The following is a 16,340-nucleotide window of genomic DNA, read 5'->3' as shown; positions in this document are numbered from 1 at the left end:
GCGTGCCTTCCAGGGCCGGGGAGGTGACCACCCTGCTGCCCTCTGCCTACATCAGACCGCCCCTGGGGTGTCGTGTTCTGTTCTGGGTACCATGTTTTGACTAGAGTGGAGAAGGCCTTGAGCGCAGGCTCGTCCACTGGAGGGTTGTCCGAAGCACTCAGGATACCTCTGGGGGACACACTATCTATGCTCAAGCATTGGAAGGGCTGACCTGTGGAAGAGGATCAATTCCGTTTCCCTCGTCCCGGAGGGTGGAACCAGGAAGAGTCGGGGGACGTCACCGAGGAAAGCTTTTAGACTGGATGTTGGAAAACCTCCTACCAGCCTGAGCTGCCCAGGGCATCTCAGAGGCACCTGGCCCATCCTCCGCCTGACCAAGACTTTCCTCCACAGTGACCCAAACCTGGCCGCAGGGCTCCAGTTTCAGCTGAAAAATAGGACTTCTTTGGGCCAATAGGAATTCCCCCCCCACCCCGTCCCAAAGCAGGGGGGCTTAGGGATGCTCAGCCCACGGCTCTCGCAGCCCAGGTCCACGGGGTGGGGCAGGGACCCATCTTCCCTGTCACAGGGAAGCTCTTGGCCCCTTCCCCCACTTTGTTCACCTTTCCCCAGTTCTGGGGGCAGAGGCCCCTGAGCAGCAATAAATATTTCCAGCCTATTCACTTTTCAACTCCCTGACTCTGAAGGAATTTTAACAGGTAACATCTGGACCGGTGAAAGTCCAGGAAGAACAGCTGTCTCCAGCTTTGATTTCTCTGTAGCCCAGAAGGCTCCCCACTTTCGTTTGGGGTGACCTTTGGCGTCGGAGTTCCCAGGGACTTTCTTTCTCCTGAGATAGCCCTCCCACATTCCTTCCCCCTGTTTCCTTTGGCCCTTGGAGTCACACATTTCCTCCTGCTCTCAGAACGGGAAGAAGGCCCAGGAGTGGACCCCCCAGAAGTCCACATCTCTGGGTTTGGGTCTCACAATCTGAAGAAAGCCCAAACCACCCTGAGGAGAAGCTTTCGAAGGCTACCCATTTCTGTCCTGTCTTTGGCCCTGTGGTCCATGACTACCTTGGAGGGCACTGATTGGCAGCAACTTGAGGGAGGGGCTGTGTTGCTTTTCAGCTGTTGTAGATAGAACAGGGGGGATTCCTGGCTAGTTGGTGGTTCCAGTGTGAAAAGAGCTGCTGTTCTAGCCTTCAGACAGCAGTCAGAAAGAGGTAGAGGGCACAGAGGGAGGGAGGGAGGGAATCACAGAGATTTAGCTAGGAATTTCTGAGCCGGGGGCAAATCTAATGGGGGGGGGGGGGGGGTTGTGAAGTCACACAGAGTTTGAACCTGGGTGCAGAAACACCAGGAAGGAGGCTGGTTCTGCTGAATGGAGGGAGGCACAAGCCAGTGAGGACCAAAACACAGTTCAGATGGGAAGGAAATCTGCCCTACCCCCAGATGTTGGCACCCTGGGGCAAAGGCCTGACTGACTTGCCCTAGTTATGGCTCTGGGACAGGGTGCTGCTCTCCTCAGTCCTATCAGAGCCCATCTGGAGTATTATCTGCGCATCACAGTCTGAGGACATCCACAATCTGGAGATGTGCAGAGGAGGAGACCAGCATTATGGCCTGGGAACCCTGTCACAGGAGAAAAAGCTGAAGGAACTGGCCACATTTAACCTGGAGGAGAGAAGACTCAGGGAGGGTATGAGAGTTGGGCTTGCGTGACTGAAGGGGTATCCTGTGGAAGAGAGACTAGGTTTATTTGATTTGGCCCAGGGGACACAGCTGGGAGCAACGGGAAGAGGGGAGAGAGACTGAGAGAGACAGACAGACAGAGACAGAGAACTGCACAGAGGTAGATCTAGACTTGATATGGGGGGAAACTTCCTAAGAACTAGAAACATCCAAGTGTTGAATGGTTTGCCTTACATGCTTGGGAGCTGCTGATCACTGGGAGGTGTTTAAGAAAATGACCAGTGTTGTGAACTCTCCCAATCGTTTCCTTATGTTTCCAGTCTTTACTCCACTGAATTCTCATCCATCTTTTAAAGTCCTATCCAAGCACCACCTCCTCCAGAAAGTCCTCTCTGACGTCTTGCTCCATCAAAACTGAGCCTGTAAAAATTCCCTGGCACTGAATTTGCTCCTTCCTCTGCTTGCGCTCTAAAATGGAATGTTGCGTATCACTGGAAGGAGGCTGAAAAGGTTTTGCACTGGCCAAAATGTAACACAAGAATGAAGTGTTTTGCTGCTGGTGACCATACCTAAAGGCAAGACCCTGGGGGAAGAGCTCCTGGCATCTTCACTTGTCAATCTCCACAAAGCTTTTGTAGATATTTCTGTGGTACAGTTTCTGTAATGGGTTTGGGGGACACAGGGAGTAATCAGTAGTGGTGGGACTTTTTTTAACCCTAAATCCAATAGTTGTCTGGAACCATGGAACTTGAATTATCACCAAACAAAGGCAGTCAAAGAATGGACTTCATCTTAGCCTAGGGCAATCTGCTGCCTTTCATTAATACTCTAGCTGAATATGATGGCTCATAGCCATGCTCATGCATGACAATCGTCAGGAAGAGGCTTTCTAGTCACTGCATCTTAATGGGAACAGAGTCCAACAGATGGCCCTGAAGACCTTAAGTCCAGAAAATGGTAGCAGAGATCAGCTCAGGACCTGAGACCAGAAGAGACATCCAGAAGATATATATGTTCAACAGAGACAATGTGATGCCTAGATAAGAGAAATGATGCCTGCCAGAGAACAGTACAATATCATCACTGGAAGGTATCAAGTATCAGAGGGGTGAGTTATCCTGGCCACTCATAGGCTCCCGGCATGTGCTTCTTCATATATATTCCCTGTTTTTGTGCCCTTGCTATGTATATTTTATATTTTAGAAGTTTTTTTTTTAATTCTAAACACAAACAAAAATTAAAAATTAAAAACTCAAGTTATGAAAAAATTAAATTTAAAAAATTAAAAATAACATTTTTATACACATAGCAGAACATAAAAGGGATTCTAAATAAAACCATGTGTCTCCATTTCATAGCAATTGCTTTTTTGAAAAATTATATAATGGCAAAGAACTGGAAAATGAGGGGATGCCCATCAATTGGGGAATGGTTAAACAAGTTGTGGCGTATGATTGTGATGGAATACTACTGTGTTTTAAGACATGATGAGCTGGTTGATTTTAGAAAAACATGAAAAGACTTGCATGAAATAAATGAATGAAATAAGCAGAACCAAGAGCATCTTACACAGTAACAACGATATTTTTTGAAGAAGAACTGTGGATGACTAAGCAATTTTGAGTATTACAAACACTCAAATCAACTACAAAGGACCTATGGAGGAAGATCCACATCCAGACAAGGTTTTACTTATCTCTATCTATATCTGTCTCAGACGGTGGCCTTTTCTTTCTTTTAAAAATATTTGTTTGGTTTTCAACATTCACTTCCATAAGCTTTTGAGTTCCAAATTTTCTCCCCATCTCTTCCCTCCCCCCACCCCAAGGTGGTGTGCAGTTGGATATAGGCTCTACATATACATTCATATTAAGCCTATTTTCACATTAGTCATGTTGTAAAAAAGAATTAGAACCAATGAGAGAAAACACGAGAAAGAAGAAACAAACAAAAAAAGGAAAAAAAAGAGAGAGCAAAGAAGATGCTTTGATCTGCATTCAGATTCCATAGTTCTTTTTCTGGATGTGGACAGCATTTTCCATTATGAATCTTTTGGAGTTGTCTTGGATCCTTGCATCGCTAAGAAGAGATAAATCTATCAACGTTAGTCATCACACGTTGTGGCTGTTACTGTGTACAATGTTCTCCTGGTTCTGCTCACTTCATTCTACATCAATTCATGTAAGTCTTTCCAGGTTTTTCTGAAGTCTGCCTGCTCATCATTTCTTTCTATTCTTTTTTTTTTTTTTTTGTGAGGCATTTGGGGTTAAGTGACTTGCCCGGGGTCACACAGCTAGTGTCAAGTGTCTGAGGCCAGACTTGAACTCAGGTCCTCCTGATTCCATGGCTGGTGCTTTATCCACTGTGCCACCTAGCTGCCCTCATCATTTCTTATAGCAAAATAGTATTCCATTACATTCATATACCACAACTTGTTCATCCATTCTCCAACTGACGGGCATCCCCTCAATGTCCAATTCTTTACCAATCACAACAATATAAAACTATAATATTATTTTATATGGCAATATATTTGTAATATATTATTTTATATGGTATAAATATCTTTGTACATGTGGGTCCTTTTCCCATTTTTATGATCTCTTTGGGATACAGCCCCAGAAGTAGTATTGCTTGGTCAAAGGGTAAGCAGTTTTATAGCCCTTTGGGCATAGTTCCAAATTGCTCTCCAAAATGGTTAGATCAGTTCACAATTCCACCAACAATGCATTAATGTTCCAATTTTCACACATCTTCTCCAACATTTATCATTTTCCTGTTTTGTCATGTTGGCCAGTCTGATAGGTGTGATGTGGTACCTCAGAGTTGTTTTGATTTGCATTTCTCTAGTCAATAGTGATTTAGAGCATTTTTTCATATAACTATAGATGGCTTTAATTTCTTCACCTGAAAACTACCTGTTCATATCCTCTGACCATTTCTCAATTGGGGAATGACTTGTATTCTTATAAATTTGACTTAATTCTCTATATATTTTAGAAATGAGGCCCTTATCAGAGACACTGGTTGTAAAAATTCTTTCCCTGTTTTCTGCTTCCCTTCTAATCTTGGTTGCATTGACTTTGTGCAAAAACTTTTCAATTTAATGTAACCAAAGTTATCCATTTTGCATTTCATAATATTCTCTATCTTCTGTTTGGTCATAAATTCTTCTGCTTTTTCATAAATCTAGCAGGTAAACTATTCCTTGCTCTCCCAGCTTCCTTATGGTATCAGCCTTTATATCTAAATCATGTACCCATTTTGACTTTATTTTGGTACACAGTTTAAGATGTTGGTTTATGCCTACTTTCTGCCATACTGTTTTCCCGTTTTCCCAGCAGTTTTTGTCAAATAGTGAGTTCTTACCCCAGAAGCTGGGGTCTTTGAGTTTATCAAACAGTGGATTACTATAGTCATTGACTACTGTGTCTTGTGTACCAACCTATTCCACTGATCTACCACTGTATTTCTTAACCAGTACCAAGCAGTTTTATTGATTGCTGCTCTATAATACAATTTAAGATCTAATATGGTCAGGCCACCTTCTTTTGCATTTCTTTTCATTAATTCCCTTGATATTCTGGACCTTTTGTTCTTCTAGATGAGTTTTGTTATTGTTTTTTCTAGCTCTATAAAATAATTTTTGGTAGTTTGATTGGTATAGCACCGAATAAGCATATTAATTTAGGTAGAATTGTCATTTTTATTATATTAGCCTGACCTACCTATGAGCAACTGATGTTTTTCCAATTATTTAGGTCTGACTTTATTTGTATGAAAAGTGTTTTGTAATTGTGTTCATATAGTTCCTGCGTTTGTTTTGGCAGGTAGACGCCCAAGTATTTTATAATGTCTACAGTAACTTTAAATGGAATTTCTCCTTCTATCTCATGGTGGCCTTTTCTAGTTGGGAGTGGAAAGGGAACTTAAAATGCAGCCAGAAAAATTTTTAGAGTTTATTACAAATTTTACCTATTATTTCAAAACTGTCCTACCTTTCTGGGCTTACTATTGAATGTCATTCTGTTCTCTTAAAATATGTTAAAATGGCTCTTTTTGAGCATAATTATTATTAATTCCCTACCCCAACCCCCACCCCAATTAAAAACTGAGATAAAGTCCCCCCCGCTGAGGCAATCAGGGTTAAGTGACTTGCCCAGGGTCACACAGCTAGTGAGCATCATGTGTCTGAGGTAGGATTTGAACTTAGGTCCTCCTGACTTCAGGGCTGGTGCTCTATTCACTGCGCCACCTACCTGTCCCTAAAGATTTTTTTAAAAGCCTTATAGAAAATAATCATAGTTAAGCGAAACAAATGCACATAGTAACCATGTCCAAAAAAGTGTTTTGTGTCTCTTTGTCCATCACCCGTCTGCCAGGAGGTAGATAATACGTTTCCTAATAGGTCCTCTGGAGCCATGGCTGGTCACTGATAAGAGTTTTTAAATCTTTCAGAGTGGTTTGTGTTTCCAACATTGCTGTCCTTATATAAATTGTTCTCCTGACTCTGTTCACTTTCCTCTGCATCAGTTTGTTATAACCATGATTCTCTGAAATGATCTCTTTCATCATTTTTTACAGAGTAAGGCAATGCTGCAGTTTATTTAGCCATTCCCCAATTCCCCTAAGACATTCCCTAAGATTCTAGTTCTGTGCTTTTATCTTTTTTTCCTTGGTGCGCTTCCTTCCCCCCGATTTTAATCCTCCCATCGGAAGTTTGTCTTGCAATTCCTTCCTCCACAGCATTATCCTCCCTCTTAACTGTTTCCCAGTATCCCCACTTGTTGGGGATTGATGTATTTGGTGTTTGAGTTTGATGTATTTTTAATCTGTGTCTATTTAACCCTCTTTCATCCATTTCATATTTGAATAAGGTTCATCTGATGTCAGCTTCCTCACCTTATTCTCCATGTTCTGCCTACTCCAATTATGAAAAATAGCAAGTTTTGCCCCTTCTTTCTCCTTTTTGCACAAGTGTGGGTATTCCTCCTTTTATCCCCACTTCTGTTTCTCCTCTTCAAACCCTCAGAACAGAAACCATCAACCCTCCCAGGACTTCTGTTTTTCAAATGTAACTCCCTCAACATCCTTTGAAGATATTAAGACTTCAAAGGGATGCTTGTTTCATCTTTGCTATTAGAATGTTAACACTATATGATCATATAGCTCCTTGCAACTGTTCAAACAAACTTACTTTTCTAGTTTCTCTAGACTCCTGTGTTTGCATTTCAAAATTCCTACTCACTCTGGTCTTTTTGTCAGAAATGCTTGATTTAATTCTACTAAAGGTCCATTTCCACCCCCCCCCCCCATAGGATTATAGTCAGCTTTTCAGAGTTAAGTTAAAGCTTAACTAACTTCAGGACAAGTTATGACTTGGTTGTTGGCCATAAGCTTATATCTTTTTCCTTTTAGAATATTGTGTTCCAAGATCTCCTCTCATTTTTAGTAGAAGCTGCCAGGTCTTGTGTGATCTTGACTGTGGTTGCTTGATACTTGAACTATTTTCTGGATGTTTGTAGCATTTTTTCTTTGACATGGGAACTGTAGATTTTGGCTATGGCATTCCTAGAACTTTTCCTTTTGGGACTTCTTTCAGGAGGTGATTGTAAATTCTGCATTCACCTTGTCTTTTAGTTCTATTAGATCTAGGCAGTTTTCATTTATCATCTCTTGAAATACAGTGTCCACATTTCTTAAAAAATAATGATTTTTCAGGGAGTCAAGTCAAGCCAAGTCAGCAGCATTTATTAAGTACTTACTATGTTTTAGACACTGGGCTAAGTGCGGGGAAGACACTCAAGGAGGTCACATTCTAATGGGAGGAGACAATGTGCAAAAAACTATGTACATACAAGATCTCTCTCTCTTTCTCTCTCCTCTATCTATCTATCTATCTATCTATCTGTCTGTCTGTCTGTCTGTCTGTCTATCTATCTATCTATCTATCTATCTATCTGTGTGTGGAGTAGATAGAAGGTCATCTCAGCTGGGAAAACATTGGCAGAAATGTAGGGATGAATACAGAACACAATGCCAGAGCTCAAAGAGACCTTCGACCAAAATAACTGAATGTCAGAGCTGGGAAGGACTTTGGAACACAGAGCTTATAATTTAAGGAGTGGGAGAGACCTGCAAGTGTGCCAGTCGCACCGTGCACTCTCCTTCTAACAGGAGCAGGCTGCCAAGGTCATACTTACCAGTCTTCGGAGCCCACCCGGATAAACATAGAGATGAGCCAATCGGGAGGTGCAAACACTCGAACTTTATTCAGAGGCCATCACAGCAAGGCCAAGCAGGAAAGCAAGAGCAAGAGAGAGCGAGCTCCGACCCCTACTGCCCTTATATACCTTCCTAGCCCCTCCTCCTCAGCCCGCCTACTAGTCATTGATTGTAGGATCAGATACTGGAAGGAGACGTCTGGGGTTAGCGCTGCACCTAGGGAGAGGACTAGACAAAAGGAGCTCGTTCTCTGCCGTCCCACTCCCACGTGGCACAGCCCCCTGCCTCAGGAGCACATGCTCCGGCTACTTCCCCGTATCCTGTTCCTACCCCAGTTCACCACAACTCCACATGGCACAGCCCCCTGCCTCGGGAGCGTAAGCTCCGGTTACTTCCTAGTATCTTGTCCCTGCCCCATCTTGCCACAACCCCCACGTGGCACGTAGCCAACATCAGACAATCCCTCACATGCAAGGCCATCTATTCTGACTCCAATCTTGTCCAAAGGAGGAGAGCAACCCAGAGAGGGCCCAAGGTCACATAGTGAGTTGGTGACAACAAGGATTTACATACTCAGTGCTCTGCAAAATTAAGGAAAACTATTTTGTTTCATCCTGATTCAGAAGCTGACTCTAGCACTGAAAGGGGGCAGCTTCCATACTCTATTGAGTGATGCCAGAGAGATAATTGCTTCTACACCAGTCATTAAATCTTTAACCATCAAATCTCAGCAGGTGGTTAGGAGTGGGGGAGGGAAGAAACAGAAGCCATAGTTCAGGCCCCTCTGCCCAGTGGTAGTATGGGTGGCCATCCTGCTGCGACACGTGCCCAGACAGCCCATGTGGAGGACTCCAAGAATTTCCTAGGTTCTTCCCAGGTGACTGGGAGATGCTCTACCTGCACCTCTGAATCCAGTCCCATCTCAGAGGTAGGCACATCTATAACTGAAATAAGCCATGGCCATACCACTCTGTTCCTCCACAAGAACTGTCTACTGGAGTCTCTTCTTTGGGCAAACTACTATGGTATTTTCTGTTGTTTCTCTGTTCCCTGGACCAGAGACTCCCCCGAATTAGCTTCTGAGGGCAGAGTGTCTGCTGTCAGGAAGCCAAGGTTGCCTGGTCTGTGGTCATGGCTCTTAGCCGTGTTATGGTGCCGTGGTGGGGATCGAAAGCACATGGCACAAGACTAGAGACTCATGGAAGTTTGCCTCTGAGAGTGGGGACAGACCTTGTAGCATAGAACAGGGAATGTCAGAGCTTGGAGGGACCTCACGACAGAGAACAGAAAATGCCAAAGCTGAGAACATAGAACATGAAATCTCAGAGTTGGGAGGGCCCCTAGAACATAGAACAGCATCAAATCTGGGAGAATCTTAGAACCAGGAAAGGTCTTGGAACATACAACATATGTAAGGGTGGCGTCAGCCTGTACAATTGCCTCCACCCCACTTAAAGCAAGTGATCATGTATGCTGCGATAAGTACACATCTCAGTTTACTGTGTGATCAGTGTAGATGTCTGTCTTGAAGACCATTGGATGAAATTCAGTGACTTTACCCTAGAAATATTTTTGGATTGGCCAAGGAAACTTAGGCATGTTCTGAGGGTCATTTATAAAATAATGAGCCAGTTTGGAACTAAGCATCTGGTAGCTTAGGGTACAAGCCTTCCAGGCAAGCCCCTGGAAAGTAAGCTTGGAGGGGAAGGAAAGGGAGGAGACAAGGGCCTGGGCCCCAGCCTCCATCTCATCCTCTTCCACCTTCCTCTAGTAACAAGGGTCTCCTGGCTGTTCCTGGAACCCAACACTCCACCTCCCAATTCCAGGCATTTTTCCTGACTCCATTTCCCCTGAATCCATGCCTGGAGCTCTCTCCCTCTTCATCCCTGCCTCCTGGCTTCTCCAGCCTCCTTCAGGGGTCAGCCCCAATTCTACCTTCAGCAAGGAGCCTTTCCTGGTTCCCCATTACTCTGAATGCCTTCCCTCTGAGATTATCCCCAATTTATCCTGCCTATATCTTATTGGAGATGTGCGCTCATTGTCCCCCTCATGAGACTGTGCTAATCACTCTAGAGCAGGGGCTGTCTTTTGCCTTTCCTTCCCCAGCCCTTAGCCTGGCACATAGTAGGTACTTAATAAATGTTTGCTTGAACATCCCTGGTTCCCCACTTCTAGGCCCTCCCCTCTCCAATTACATTTCATTTATTTATTTCATATTTATTTCCCATTGACTTATCTGTGTATATGAGCCAAGAGGGACCTTAACAGCGCTCTCATTTTAGAGATGAGAGAACTGAGGCCCAGAGAGCAAGTGACTTGTACAAGGTCACAAAGGTGGTAAGCAGTTGAGCTGGGATTTGAACCCAGGTCCTCTGACTTTAAATCTTATGTCCACCTTTCAATGTGTGTACAGTTGTTGGGCCTTTCCCCACTCTCACCATAGAATAGAAGCTCACTGAAAGCAGGAGGGTTCTCCCTTTTGACTTTACATACTGGGTGCTTAATAAATGCCTGTTAAAGTGGTCTATTTGTGAGCTAGTCCATATCATGGCTTTGGCCACAGGGCCCAGAGAAAGAAAGTGCTGTCATGGCCTGTTCAGCACTTCCCCCAGCTCAGAGGCTGAGGAGCCCAGGGGCTCATTTGGATGGAATTTTATCTCTCTTCTCTGACGGCTTTGGTCTCCTTGACTGATGTCAACTGAGGCTATTACCTCCATTTTCCTGATGAGCAAACAGAAGCCCCGGTGAGATAAGATGACTAGTTCAAGGTTTCTGAGCAAATTAACAGTCAAGGTGAGCCAGAACTTCCCAGGCTGGGCCAAGGAGGGCAAAGGTGAATGAGTAGTTGGCTGGAGGTATTTCATGGGCAAGTAGATGAAGAAATACTCAGTTTGGAAATGCATTGGAGGGTGGGAACTGAACCCAGGTGGATCACATACCCAAAGGACTAGGCAATGAGAATGGGCCCCCGTGCTGAGGGTCCAAGGGCGGGGGAGGGACACTGCAGAGATTTCTGATTCCAACCCTCCCACCAAACATAGAGCATACATAATGTAATATGTGTCATACATAAGGCACCTACCAAGGCCAGTTCTTAAGGCAAAAACAAGCCAGTCCCAGCTCTCGGGAAGCTCACCTTTTGCTTGACCACGGCCATGGCCAATGATAATGCAAAGCAAACCAAGAAAGGTGAGAACCTTAATAATGGGGCAGATTTCCCAAGCGCCCTGGTGATCCCCCTTCCTGAGGCTCCTCGGGTTACAAACACACTTTGTTCGTTGTGAATCCCTTCCGTATAAACTTCCATATGGCCACATTGTCTCTCTCACTAGAAGAGTGTAAGCTCCTTGAGGGCAGGGGCTCTTTATACCCCAGCACCTGGCACAGAGTCTGGCATATAGTAGGCATTGAATAAAGACTCGGTGGATTGATTGGTGGAAAATGTGTTATGTGAGTGACCCTCAAAGGAAGTCAAGGTTTGGGGTGGTGGAGAGGAGAAGGGAAGGCCTACTAAGCATAGGAACTGGCTTGTGCAAATGCATAGAGGTGGGAGATGAAGCATCAAGTTTTGGGAACAGCTAGTAGTCCAGCATGGCTGGAACATGGAGGGTGTAACTGGCCGTAACGTGAAGAAGGCTAGAAAAGTCGTTGGAGCCAGCTGGGCCTGGATACCTGGCTGCTCCCGCCCCACGCCCTCTCCTTGGAAGATCAGCTGCCCTGGGCCCCTTTATTCTTGAACCCTATTGGGGGGAGGCCAGGAGGGAGAGCTCTTGTGCTTCCTCATGTCAGTGGGCCCTTCTTCCATCTCTGAGGTTCCTGAACTGTGCTGTTTGTCCCCCAAGCCTGGGGATGGGGGCGTGGGAGCTGAAGGGGAGGGTATGCAGCTGGGGGCCTTGGAGGGACCGGCAGGAAAAGCCTCAGGGTATGACCATGTGGGACATCAGGATGGCCTCTCCTGCCCAGGGTGGGGGTGGGGGTAGGCATCCCTGAGCCCCAGTTGGGTGCCTTTTACAAAGCCCTCCAATCTTATTTTTGTATATGGCCCATGGATCCTTCCAGGGTCCTGAAACTGCAATACCCATGCCTGCCACCAGCACCCCTCCCACTAGCCAGTTCGGGGAAAATGCTTTAAGGCTTCCAAGGCCTAAAAACCTGAAAAGAGCTGATCAGGGGTGAGAGCTGGGTGCAGGTCCCATCTCTGCCACGTGCTATCTGGGAGACCCTGAGCTCTCACTGAATATTTATTGGCAGCCGTCAAAAAGGGAAACCTGCATTGGGAGAGAGAATGTCCTCGTCTGGGAGTGCCCTAGACAGAGAAAATCATGGGTCCAGTCCCTACTTATAGACATTTTCTCGTTTGCTCCTCACCACAATCCTGCGATGCAGTCCTAATATTGTCTCCATTTTATGGGTGAAGAAACTGAGGCACAGTGTGAAGTGAGTAACTTGTTCTACGTCATACACTTAGTAAGCGCCTGAAGTCAACTTCAGACCCAAGTCTTCTTGACTTTTGATGACCATGAGTCATCTAGTTTTAAACAACAATCCTTGCTCTCTGCGGCCGCTTCTGTGTTCTCCTTCTCCCTCCATCACTCAGTAATCCCTCCTCCTTTGAAGCCCATACAACCTACATCTTCTACCGAGTCGAAATCCATGGAGCTCTTCCTTCCTCAGTGAGCGCGATATCTGACTCACAATTTTTCTCTCCTCTTCAATGCCTGTCCTCTGACTAGAGGACTTCACTATGTATCCTGAGCTCCTTCACACACCTGAACCTGTAAGTTCTGCCACGGGCTCACCTCCCGGGGTCCCTTCCTCCACCCCGCCTGAGCCATACACAAAGATGGCTACCCCCTCAATCTTGCCGTTACCCACAAAGGCATCACTGGCATGGTCAAGAAGTCCAACCTCCCCCTTGTCTGACCGTGATCTCTTGGCTTTTCATCTCTCCCTCTGCCTTCCCTTCCATAGCCCAACTCTCCATCCACACCATGACCTTCAGTCCCGTGACCCCTCATTTCTCTCCCAGGCCATCTCCCCTGCACTTGCCAATCTTTCCTTGTTCCGTCTCCTTGATCCTTTGGGAAACCAATTAAACTCTATACTGTCCTCCTCTTTTCAATCCCAAGCCCCTTCATCTTATCTCCAATTGTACCTCGCCAACCTCAGCCTTGACTCGCTCCCACCACTTGTCACCTTTGTTCCTGCATAGGTGCTTCTGAATAAAAGTGGAGAAAATCGTGCAACCATTCTGACTTGGTCCACTGTAAATTTATGTTACATAACTTCAAATGGGCCCTCACTGCTGTTCGGCAATCCTACTATACCTCCCTCATCAGTTCACTCTCCCACCCTCCACAGTGGCTCCTCCAAACTTTTTCATCCCTCCTCAAAGCTCTGTGGCTTCCCCTCCCCGCCCCTCCCCTCCTCAGCTGAGAACCCTGAAAAATAATTGAGGCCATTTGCTGAGAACTCCTGGTTCTTCCTTCGTCCTCATCTCATATCCCTCAGATGTCTTCTGCTACTAACTCCTCATTTATCCCCATCTTATGTGAAGAGGTGGCCTTACCCCTTACCAAGGCTAACCCCTCTACCTGCCAAACTGATCCCATTCCATCCCATCTCCTCCAACAGATTACTCCTTCTGGCATCCTCCATTATTTCTCCCCAACCTCTCCCTGTCTACTTCCTGCTTCTCTGCCACTTACAAACATATCCATACCTCCCCCAACTTCAAAAATCTTCATTTGATCCATCCGTTTCTGCCAACCATCATCCCATATCTCTCCTGCCCTCTGTGGCTAAACCCGTAGAAAAGGCTGTCTACACTGGGTGCCTCCAGTTCTCTCCTTTCAATCTCTTCTTAACCCCTCATAATCTGCTTCTGAATTTATCATTCTGCCCAAACTGCCCTCTCTAAAATGACCAATGATCTCTTAACTGCAAACCCCAATGGCCTTTCCACAATCTTCATTCTTCTTGTCCTCTGCAGCTGCCGACACTGTGGGTCACTCTCTCCTCTGGATAGTTTTCGGGACCCCCGTCTAACTTGGTTGTCCTCCTCCCTCTCTGACCAATCTTTCTGTCTCCTCTGTTGAATCTTCATTCAGGCCATGCTTGCTAACTGTGTGTGTCCCTCAGGGCTCTGTCCCAGGCCCTCTTTTCTTCCTCTCTGCTATTTCACTTGGTGATCTCATCAGCTTCCATGGATTTAATGACCATCTCTATGCTGGGGATTCTTACTCTATCTTTCCTGCCCCAGTCTCTCTTCTGACCTCCAGTTTCTCATCTCCAACTGCCTTTCAGGCATCTGAAACTACATGTCCGAAACGGAACTTATTCTCTCTCCCCCTAACTACCCCTTCCACCTTTCCTATAACTGTAGTGGGCAATATCAGCCTCCCAGGCCCTCAGGCTCCCAACCTAGGACTCATTCTGGATTCTCCGATATCTCTCGCTCCCCCATGCCCAATCTGTCGTCAGCACCTGTGTTCATTCACCTTTGCAACATCTCTCGAATACAACTCCTTTTCTCCTCTGACATTGCCCCCAGCCTAGTGAAAGCCCCATCTCCGTGTGCCTGGACTATGCTGCCATCTTTAGGTCTCCCCCCACTCCAGTTCATCTACCACTCAGTCACCAAAGTGATTTTCCTAAAGGGCAGGTCTGACCAGGTCCCCCTCACCCCCACCCCCATCTTAATAACCTCCAGTGGCTCCCTATCCCCCTCAGGAGCAAACATAAAATGTTCTATTGTCACTCAAAACCCTTCATAGCCTGCTCCCTCCTCCCTCTCCAGTCTTTTTACACCTTAGTCTCCACCACATCTTCTCTGAGCCAGTGACATAGGCCTCCTGGCTGGTCCTCCAAGAAGCTTCTCCATCACCAGGCTCTGGGCATTTCCCCCAGCTGTCCTTTAGGCCTGGGCTGCTCACTCTCCCTCCTCATCTTTGCCTCCCAACCTGCCCAGCTTCCTTCAAGTTCCAGCAACAACCCCACCCTTTACAGGAAGCCTTTCCTGTCCCACTACTTCTAGGGCCTGCCTTCTTGTGAGAACTTTCTCTTTATCCTGTGTGTAACTCAGTGTGTGACTCGTTTGTGCCTATTTGTTTTGTGTTCTCTTCCTGCTTGGGCTATGAGCTCCCTGAGTGCAGAGACATCTGTGCATCTGCAGCACTTAGCTCAGTGACTGGCAGAGAGTAGTGCCAGCATAGAAGCTGGTGGCTGACTTACTGATCCTGTGATCTATGTCAACCCCGTGCCCGCATCTCTCCTTCCATTCACGGTCTATCTTTGGGCCTTACAAATCTTTGGTGCAGGAGAAGAAGGACCAGGCAAGAGCCCCAGCATCCTCAGCCCAGTGGTGGGTGGGGGAGCTGGTAGCCCTATACCTCCCCCCACCCCTGGGGCCCAGCACAATCCAAGGGACAGCGAGGGCAAAGAGTCGTTGGGTGAGGAGCTGGAGAGTGCCTAGGCCTGTGTTCCTCCCCATCCCACCCCCATCCAATGGCTCTGGGTCTCATTTAGTGCATGTGAATGCCCAAGCAAAGAGAAACTCCAGCTTGATCAGAGACGTTGTTGGTGTCACGGAAGCTGTGTCTCAAACCATGAAAAGCGGGGGCTGAGGGTCATTAGCAGAGAAAACATTTCACTTGGTTTTCTTCTGTGTGGGTGGGAGAAGTACCTGGAGGAGAAATGCTCCAATGTGGCCTGAGGGGAGACAAGCCCCAAGGAGCCTCTGCTGAGCTAGGAGCCCAGCGGGAGGGAAGTGGTGAGGTAGCCCACTGCCAGTCACCCAGTGGTCCACGTAACCCAGATGCACAGCCACTTCTGGCCCTGGAGTCTGCTCTGAGCATCCTTCCCCTCAGCTGCAGGGATGCAGGAGGGAGTGTGGGAAGCTTGCTGCCACACTACCCTGCCCTGTTATCAGATTTGGCAAAGAGACAAAGGGGGAAACAGGGTGAGGAAAGTGGCCCCTCGGGGGCCCAGCGGAAAGAGAAACTCCTGGGGCTTGGTGGAAGCCGGGGGAACAGAGCATTCCTGGAGGATGAAGGATCAAGGGAGCCGATCAGAGGATAGGGAGGCAGGTTTGGGCAGTTCGGGGAGCCCAGTGAGCTGCCCCCTGAAGCTCTGTTTCCTTCTCTTGGAAGAATCATGGCAGCCCAGAGCAGGAAAGCAGCAAAGCCCTTTGTGACCATGCAGTCCTACCTTCTGCTTTGGGGAGGGGGGTGGAGCACGACTAGGCCCAGAGAGGGGAAGACCCCCAAGGTCTCACAAAGAGTCAGAGATTGAGTGGAAGGTAGACCCCGGGGCCTGACTCTCTCCCTCTCCTTCCCTCCCCGCCTTTCCTCTGTTCCCTTTTCCTTCCCCTCCCCCTTCCTCTGTCTTTCCCTCTCTCTCTTCCTACCTCTCTCTAAAGTGATGAGGGTTTGCACCCTTCCC

This window comes from Vombatus ursinus, unplaced genomic scaffold, assembly GCF_900497805.2.
Source record: "Vombatus ursinus unplaced genomic scaffold, bare-nosed wombat genome assembly UNPS02010980.1, whole genome shotgun sequence".
Lineage (NCBI taxonomy): Eukaryota > Metazoa > Chordata > Mammalia > Diprotodontia > Vombatidae > Vombatus > Vombatus ursinus.
This window is presented reverse-complemented; position numbering follows the sequence as displayed.